The sequence below is a fragment of the Panthera uncia genome, chromosome B1, assembly GCF_023721935.1.
Source record: "Panthera uncia isolate 11264 chromosome B1, Puncia_PCG_1.0, whole genome shotgun sequence".
NCBI lineage: Eukaryota > Metazoa > Chordata > Mammalia > Carnivora > Felidae > Panthera > Panthera uncia.
Genome location: NC_064811.1, coordinates 2,936,706 through 2,944,193, shown reverse-complemented (window position 1 = coordinate 2,944,193; position 7,488 = coordinate 2,936,706).

Genomic DNA, 7,488 nt, shown 5'->3' with positions numbered 1-7,488 from the left:
GGACCCCGAGGAAGGGAGGAGCCTCACAGACAGAAACTGTTGCAGGTGACTTTAAAACACAGTAGTTTAACTGTGTACCCCTGGTGGGACGTACCTGACCCCAGTCCCTCCGGGCTGCTGTGACAGAGCGCCACACACTGGGGGGCTTAGGAACTGCAGGCCTGTATTTCTTGTAATTGTGGAGCCTGGGCTTCTGGGTTGGAGTCCCAGCCGATTTGGCGTCTGGTGAGGACCCGCTTGCTGGCTCCCAGAGGGCACCTTCCCGCTGTGTGGTTGCCTGGAGGAAGGGGCGAGGGGCTCTCCGGGGGCCTCTGTTCTAAAGGCACTAATCCCGTTCTTGGGGCACCACCCTCCCGACCAGAGCATCTCCTAGTGACCCTGCCTCCAATTGCCATCACATCGAGGGGAAGATTTCAACATACAAATTTGGGAGGAGGACACAAAAATTCCGCCCGTGGCATATCTTGAGCACAAAAACACTGCAGAACTATCTCTAGCTGTTTTTAGCAATCCTTTTGCTGATAGTTAGGACCAATCATAGCTGAGATGATTGTGTGGTTTTCTACATCAGATGTATTCCCTGTGCTGGTGAGAGTCAGGCCTGGAATGGGGAGAAGGAGGCACAGATGTGGGACAGAAAGGATGAGGTAAAAACTCTCTAGTTGTGCTTTTAAACTCAAAGTGTCAGAAGAATCCCGTGAGCTGCTTTATCTGGAAGGGAAAAATTCCTGACTCCTGCCCACAGAGAAGGCGTGAAAATAGTGGCCAGGCAGATGGCAGTGAGCCCTTCGTTGGTCTGGTGCTTGCGAGCAGCTGATTCCAGGTCTGGGGGAGGAAAAACTCAGCAGAGCCTGGGTCGTCTTGTCAAACCTGCTGGTGAGGAAGGTGTCAGGACTGTGAAGTTCACATCAGAAAGACTCAGGAGCCGCTCCTCACTCATCAAGATGGTTCTCACCCAAACCCGGAGAAGAGCCAGCGTTGGCGAGGGTGGGGGGCAACTGGAGCCCTGTGCCGTGTGGGGACGTGAGCTGGTGTGGCCGCTGTGGCGAGCGCAGCGGCTCCTGAAAGACAACTGAGCGCAGAATTACCGTATGGTCCAGCAGTTCCGCTCCTTTTTCTTTTCAGAGGCTTTATTTGCTTTTTATTGAGATACGATACACAGAACACAGAATTTACCATTTTTAATGGGTACAGTCCGCAGATATTAAACACATTCACAACGTTGTGCAGGGACCCCCACCATCCATCCCAGAATGCCTTTCGTCTTTTTCTTTTGAAGTTTATTTATTTATTTTGACAGAGAGAAAGAGAGCATGTGCGAGCAGGGGAGAGGCAGAGAGAGAGGGATAGAGCATCCCAAGCAGGTTCAGCACTGTCAGCACAGAGCCTGACGTGAGATCGAGACCTGAGCCAAAATCAAGAGTCAGACGCTTAACCGACTGGGCCACCTAGGTGCTCCCCTTTTCATCTTGTAAAACTGAAACCCTCTCCCCATGAAACAGTCACACCCCTGCACACCCCCGTCCTCAGCCCCTGGCCACCTCCATTCTACTCTCTTCTGCTTCTGTGATTTTGACTGTTCTAAGCGCCTCATATAAGTGCAATCACAAGTAAGTAAGCAATTCCACTCTGGGGTAGAACAGAAAAGAACTGAAAGGGTCTCAAATAGATATTTGTCCCCCACGTTCACAGCAACATGATTCACTGTAGCCAAAAGGCGAAAACAACCCAAAGCCCGCCAATGATGCCGACTGATGGTGGATAAACACAAGGTGGAATGTCCACACACAGGAATAATATTCAGCCTCAAACAAGAAGGGCATTCTGACACCCGCCTCCATCCACATGGATGAACCCTGAGGACCTTACCCCCATGAAATAAGCCAGTCGCAAAAGGACAGGTACTGTGTGATTTCGCTTATACAGATGTGTTTCCTAAAACAGCCAGAGTCACGGAGAGAAGGCAGAATGACGATGGTGGCCGGGGCCGGGGCGGGGGGTGAAGAGTTGGTGTTTAACGGGGACAGGAAATTTCTGTGTGGAAATGATCATGGAAGAGATCTGGAGGGAGGCGGGGACGGCTGTACAACAGGTGAATATACTTAATGCCACTAAACTGTGCACTTCGAAGTGATTAAAATAGTAAATATTATGTTTTGTAATAAAACATCTAAGAAAAACATTGGGGGCGCCTGGAGGGCTCAGTCGGCTGAGCGTCCGACTTCAGCTCAGATCACGATCTCCCCGTTCGTGAGTTCGAGCCCCGCGTCGGGCTCTGTGCTGACGGCTCAGAGCCTGGAGCCTGCTTCGGATTCTGTGTCTCCCTCTCTCTCTGCCCCTCCCCCACTCACGCTCTCTCTCTTTCTCTCTCTCTCTCTGTCAAACATAAATAAACATTAAAAGAAATTTTAAAAAAGGTTTAGATTCACGAGTGCATGACGGTTAAGAAAAAAACCCAAACGCAGTCGGCCACCATCGGATGCTGCTGCACACATTCGCGTGTAGGTCTCTGTGTGGATACGGGATGTCATTTCTCATGTACGAACAGACAGAAGCAGAACGGCTGCATCATAGGGGAGATATCTTTCACTTCACAAGAAGCTGCCCGGCTGGTTCCACGGAGGCCCTGCTACCTGCAACCTCCCCGCCCCCAGCAGGGTGTCGGAGCCCCAGTGGTGCCACATCCCTGCCAACACTTGGTATTGTCAGCCTCTTGTCTTAGCCGTTCTTGTGGGAGTGTACTGGCAGATGCTTGCGTTCTGCTGGGCGCTCTCCCAACGATTAACAATGTTGCATTTTCACCTGCGCGTTGGCCGCTAATACATCCTCTCTCGTTAGGTGTTCAAATCTCTTGCTCTTTTTTAATAATCGTTTAAAATGTTTATTTACTTATTTTCAGAGAGAGTGGGGAAAGGGCAGAGCGAGAGAGAAGGAGCGAGAAAGAGAGAGAATCCTAAGCAGGCTCCACACTCAGTGCAAAGCCTGATGCTGGGCTAGATCTCACGACCTGAGCCGAAATCAAGAGTTGGACGCTCAGCCGACTGAGCCACCCAGGGGCCCCTCTGTGGCCCATTTTTAATTTTGGTTATCTTATTGATTACCCACGGACTTTTTTCTTGATATATATTTTGGACACAAGTTCTTTACCGGGTATATGTATATTTCAAATCTTTCCTCCCAATCTGTGGCCTGTGTTTTTTTATTTCCCTTAAGAGCTTCTTTTGCAGGGGCCCCTGGGTGGCTCAGTGGGTTAAGTGACCAACTATGGCTCAGGTCATGATCTCCCGGTTCGTGAATTCGAGCTCCACGTCTGGTTCCTTGCTATCAGCACGGAGCCCACTCTGGGTCCTCTGTCCCCACCACCCCCATCTCTCCACCCCTCCCCCGTTCTCTTTCTCTCTGTCTCTCTCTCAAAAATAAATAAACACTTAAAAAAATAAAATAAAAGCGTCTTTTGCAAAGCAAAACTTTGACAGGGTCCAGCGTATTGTTTTTCTTCTATGCATGTGCTTTTGCGTCCTGCTACGAATTTGCTTGTCTGTGTTTATTTATGCTTTTCTCTAATTTTCTTCTAGAACTTGTGCAGTTGCAGAGCTGGCACTTAGTTCCGTGTTCTGTGATGAACTGAATGCACAGGAAGGGGGGTTGGGGAGGGGGTGCTGCGGTCGGGGCCGTTGGCAGGGGGCTAACCGAAAAGGGGCCTGTGTGCCTTCTGTGAGCTCGTGATGGCACCTGGGGAGAAGGGGCTGGAACCCTAGGTCGCCTACTGACGGTCGTGAGTAATGGCGTTGGCGACGTTCCCAGGCGGGGTTTGGGCGCCTACAATCATTTCCTCGTTTGACCTGCACGACACCCTGGCCCAGAAAGAAGGCTGGGCAGGACTTCCCTGTTCTGCTGTGCAGGCAAACAGGATGAAGCACAGAGGCGTTCAGACACCGACCCAGGGTTGCACAGCGGGTGGGGCAGAGCTAGGATTCGCACGCTGGTCCCTGCTTCTCTGCTCCCGAGCAGCCTAGCTCCCCACCACAGCCCCTCATCTGCTCAGTGTTTACTCTTCACCTTGGTCGGCCTGCGGGGCCGTAACCTGCACAGCTTGGAAACTGCTCCGTCTCTGTGTCTCCTTTTCACAGGCTAAACACTGAGACCCATCAGTTGGCTGTTGTGTTGTGGGGATTAACAAAGAGGATGGGTGCGGAGGGCCTGGCTGGTTTGGGTTCACGAGCCGCCCTCACAGAGGCTCACCGAGTCGGGGTCTGACCGCTGTACTTGGTCTCCACCAGGACGGCGGCTGAGCCAGGACCCCCGGTGGCCACGCCAGGGCTCCCTGCTCTCCGAGACACAGGTGAGTCATCAAGGGACAACATGGTCAGACGGCACACTTAGGTCACCAGAAGGGGCCAAGGGACAAAGGGGTGAGTGAGGGGGACCACAGGATGGTTTAGTGTCAGGAATGGCAGCCGCTGAGCTGGCCTGATGGGACGGGGAGAACAGTCATCTCAGCCCTGGCGAGAGGCCAGGGAGGAGGAGGGGAGGGGGGGGACGAGCAGGAGACAGTGCGACCTTCGGTTACGGGACACGCAGGGCGCTGAGGACCCTGGCCTTGCTCTTCTCCCTCGCTCCGATGCCCACTGGGGCTCCCTGTTGCCCAAACCCAAGTGGAAGGCACAGGTCACAGAAGTCCAGGGGACGCGACCTTCCAGGCCGGCCTTGGGGTGGAGGGAAGGTGAGGAGGAGAGAAAGGAAACTCCCGGATGCAACGGTCACAGGATAAGTCCGCAAGAGCTCCGGGCGCCCTGGAGACCAAGGGACAGCACCTCACTCTGTGATGCCTACTTGAAATCAACGGACGAGCTGCCTGGGCACGAGTGGAGGCATCCTGTGGGCGTGGTGCCTCCTGTCCCCATGGGCGTGTGGGGAGAAGCAGAAGGAGCCCCGGGGTGAGGACCGGCCGTACGAGGCCCGAGCCCCGGGTGGGCAGAGGTGCGGGCCCTCCAGAGGGGCCCCGCGCGTGTGGGGCTCCGGCCGTGGTGCCCCGGGCCGCCTCGCCTCTTTGCCTCGGGAGGAGTGACCTAGGCTCCAGGAGCCAAGTGTCCCCCGGGGGCCGTCGGCGGATGGTGTCGGCCTCCAGGATCCCAAAGGCGATGGGCATGTGGCCCGCCCTGCCGTGCCTCTGATGGACAGGCCCCGCCAGCCTCGGTGGGGAGGCGCTCCCCAGCAAGCATATTTGGGAATTTGGGGGCCCGGACATTTGAAAAACATTTCAAGACATCTAAAGAGCTACAAAGACACGTGGCTTTGCTTAGGCCCTGACCGAGCCCGCTTTCTTGTGGGATTCGGCCTGCTCTCTCGTGGAGCCCAAGGAGCCAGGAGGGGAAAATGAAAAACAAAGTTTTAAAGAATTATCACAGCTTCTTCCTTTCCTGGCCGCCTCTCCTTCCCTTTCAAGTTGACAGAAGAGAGCTGTGCCCCCCTCCCAGATTTTTGGCAAATGTGAAATGGAGCGTTCTCGCCGTCTCGGGCACCACATTTGATTCTGATTTGCGCCTGGAGTGTGATGACAGGCACCCTCGGCCGATAATGGACGAGGCCGAGCTCGGCAGAGGTGAAGCCCGAGGCAGCATCATTAGTTCAGCTATCACGGAGCCGGGCAGCGGGCGCTCGCGGAGCCCCGGGCCCAGCGGGGGCGGGGAGGCAGGAAACGTGCAGTGGGTCCGCAGACCCCGGGAGCCCTCGGCGAAGATGGCCGAGTCACGCTTGGTCAAGTGACAGGGGCCAGGGGTCACCGCAGGGGGCGGGTCAGTGGCCGAGCCGGGCTGGGACGCCACGTGGGAGGACGCGGCAGGCGTTCACGTGAACAGGCAAGATGGAGGGGAGGAGGGGGCCGGGGCATCTCTGGCCCGGGGTGCCGCGGTGGGGCCTGGTTTCTGGCATCGGCAGGGGACAAAGGCAACTGCAGCGGTTTGCGGACCTCGGGCCCCACGGACCCCTGATGGGTGACGCGTCGTGTGTCCTCTCCCCCGGCCTCTGCCGTGTGACTCAGTGGTGCTCTTTCCTGTGGCTCCCGTCAGCCCTGCGCTTCCTGTCACCGACAGAATGAAGTAGAAGGGACACTGTGCCAGTTCCGAGGCTCGGCCTCCAGGAGCCCCGTGTGTTTCTGCCTCCCTCGGGCTCCGCTGCCTTCACCACGAGGACACGCCCTCGCTGGCCTGCTGAGGGTGACACACATGCAGAGCAGCTGTCTCAGCTCGGGCTGGCCAGATCAGCAGAGCTCCCCAGGCACCCCCGAGACACACGAGCAAGAAATTGCTATCGTCATTTGCCACAGTTTAGAGTGGCTTGTTATGCAGCAGAAGCTAGCTGATACGGAGATCTATCTATGGAAAGGGTGTGCACCTGGTGTCCTGCTTCTTCTCTCTTTTTTCCCTTTTCACCTTCAGGGCAGGTGGTGGGTTCTCCTTGCGTTCTATTCCCGCCAGAGGCCCTGATCCCACGAGGGTACCCAGACTCTCAGATCCCGACTCGGGAGGACACGAAGCCACATGGAGAAGCAGTGTCAGACCTCAGAAGGCCACTGGCCTCGGCGGCCCGTGTCCCAGCTCTGCCACATGCTGGCCCTGGGAACTTGGGTGGCTGACTCGGTCTCCTGATGGGGGAAGTGTGGACACTGCCTTGCACCCACTCATCCAAGTTGTAGTGCAGGCTGCACTTGCCGAATGTAAAGTGCTGGGCATACAGCCGGCACTTAAAGAACGAGGCCCTCACAACAGTGCCTGCGCAAGAGGCAGGAGAATGGCAGCCTGGGGAGTCGCTTTGGCCTCTCCATGCCAGGGGCATCTTCTGGGCTTGGTTGGGTCTTCCCTTCCTCCAGGAGAGGGAGCAGAGAGACATGGCCAAGTGCAAATTTGATAAACAGACACCGTGCTGGGGCTCATGGACAGCCAAGCTTGCTTTGATCCCAGGCTGTCTGGATTGGCTGCTCCCTAGCTGCCCAGGGTCTGTTTCCCATTTTGAGTTCGGCTGGGCCCTCTTTTATGGAAGATCAATTTTCAGGCCCCAGCAGATGAAGCAATGGGCAGGAAGAAAAGGCATACACTTCTCCCCTTCCCTGTGGTGGGAACCCTCACCCACTCAGCCTCAGGAGTAAAAGGGGGTCCTGGGGATCCCCCCAGAGCTGGGAAACTTGCTGTGTGCTGTAGACAAAGGTGCTGTTGGATGGGGGGAGTTTCTGGAGTAGATCTGCAGGGCCTAAGCATGGTCATCATGGCCACCAGCAGCCTGGCGGTGTGTGGAGGGGCCCAAATGCCCAGACTCCATTAGGCCTCAGAGAGGCTTCGCAGAGCAGCAAATGGAGGAGATTCTGAGAGTTGCCATTAACTTGGTGAAGGAGGGAGAGGGACTTGATCCTGGTCATCATTCAGGAAATCTTGGTTCAATAAATTCATGGATGGATGGATGGATATATGGATGGGGGGATGGATGGATGATGGA